The following is a 2,023-nucleotide window of genomic DNA, read 5'->3' as shown; positions in this document are numbered from 1 at the left end:
CAGTGGGCCCTTGGTATCTACTAGGGTTTGGGTCCAAGACACTCTGCAGATCCCAAAATCCATGGATGCCCAAATCCCATTAAATACAAAGAGGTAGTAAAATGGTGTCTCTGATATAAAAAAAGCAAAATCAAGGTTTGCTTAATAGAATGTATTTTGTTCACAGCATTTTCAAACCGTGGATGAAAAATGTGTGGATACAGAAAACTGATTGTAATAAACCACCTCCATTCAATGAAAGCGTTTCCTTTCCGTCTGCTGTGAGCCATCGCTTCCTTCCTCTGGTTTCAAAGTCCTTCTCATCTCCATTAAGAGGGGTTCCCTGTGTTTTTCAGGGCGAAGGATATACTGAGAGGGTTCATGGATGAAAGGCTTATTAAAAAGTGGAACGGTGGCTGGATGGAGCTTTATCTTAGGACCTCAGTACTTGTGATATAAGCCTTATAACCTCCTTTTTGTTTTCCTCCCATGGACAGTAAAGAGATGTTTGCTAAAATGGATATCGTTGGCCAGTTTAATTAAGGATTCCTAATAGCCAAGCTTAACTCGGACCTCTTCATAATCGATCAACATGCGTCTGATGAGAAATACCATTTTGACCAATTGCAAGAGCACTCTGTTCTTCAGGGACAGAAGCTGATTTCGTAAGTGTTTTCTAAGGAACTAAAGGGTCTGAGAAGAGGGATAGTTGGTCACACGCAAAGTGAAGTCCATCCATTGGTATCAGCCTTGTTGCTTCTTACAGTCTGGTGTTTCTTCCTTGTAGCTGCTCTGGATGTAACCCACAGACAACCAGATATCAATATTGAACAGTGCCAATAAGCTTTAGCTGAAAGGCCCTATCTCCCTGTGTAAACCTGCCCAGGTTTTAAGGTCTTTGGTCTCAATTTTATGACTCAGGCTTTCTCTTGGTCTTAGAAGCATCAGAAGGACATTTGGGGAGAGCCTTCTCTTGTGGGATTTCCTCTGTGTAAAACAGTTTGTGGTGGGGTTGTGTTTATCTATTTATTGTGATCTGTATTTTTATATTATTCCAATCTGCTTTTAAATCATTTTAACTGAAACAGTATTTGAATATGTTTCGCTGTGAAGTGTAATAAAGTTCTTTGGAGGAGAAATGGATCTCCCAGAATGATCCTGACTTCTGAAATGACTGTATTCTTTGGTCTCTTGGACTTTTTCTGGCCTCAGGATCTAAATTTAACTGCCGTAAATGAAAGTATCTTGATAGAAAACCTGGAAATCTTCAGAAAAATGGTTTTGATTTTGTCATTGAAATATTTACTATTCATTTACTTACTTGAGTGAGACTGGGATATTAGTCACATCAAAGATACAACATTCCTTCTGTCCATCAGACTTCTTCCTCTCAGACTTACTACCCAACGTAACTAATGAAACTGTAAAGGCTTTCAGAAATATATGATGTTTGAGCCTGATATTAAAGGGGGAAAGTCATCTCTGTCCACTACTCTTCTCTGGTTAGTTGTTTAATATAAATGTCAAAACTTACATGTCTGGTTGTAAAAACTAAGATTTCTCTCCAACCCTTAACTGTGATAAAGTGTTTTTAAATCATGGTTGTAAAACCTTTCAGCTCCTGTAACCCAAAGAGTGAAGCTAGTTTCTTTGCCAATGAGCAAAACCTGGACTTTTTTGGTCCACAAGAGATAGAAGACTGATCTTCATGTGAAGCGATGGCCCAGGAGTGAAGCGCAGGCCTTCCAGAGTCAGGCAGAGGTTTGCTTCTGGGGCCTGTAGGAAGTCTGTGAGTATCGTCTTCGCTTTACATGGTTCCCAGTAATAGACTGTGTACTTTCTATATGGCATGTTTGTTTTTGAAATGTGTATCGGCAATGTGAAAAAAATGAGAAGGATAAATGACACAGACGATAAAGAAACATACAAAGATAAACAAAGGGCCCACTGTACTCTAATATCCAATCAATAAATCAAACTACATTTTCAAATGCAAATTAATGGTGGCATAGTCTAAGGTCAAAGCAGGAGAGGCTCCACTTCT

At 39.2% G+C, this 2,023-nt stretch overlaps 1 pseudogene; it reads left to right on the top strand.

The window, feature by feature from the left end:
• The first annotated feature begins 483 nt into the window (after window positions 1-483).
• Window positions 484-1,804, top strand: LOC121918478 (annotated as a pseudogene).
• Window positions 1,805-2,023: the final 219 nt, after the last annotated feature.

The sequence above is a fragment of the Sceloporus undulatus genome, unplaced genomic scaffold, assembly GCF_019175285.1.
Source record: "Sceloporus undulatus isolate JIND9_A2432 ecotype Alabama unplaced genomic scaffold, SceUnd_v1.1 scaffold_13001, whole genome shotgun sequence".
Lineage (NCBI taxonomy): Eukaryota > Metazoa > Chordata > Lepidosauria > Squamata > Phrynosomatidae > Sceloporus > Sceloporus undulatus.
The sequence above is the reverse complement of the archived record's forward strand: the minus strand, read 5'-3'. Positions and strand labels throughout refer to the sequence as shown.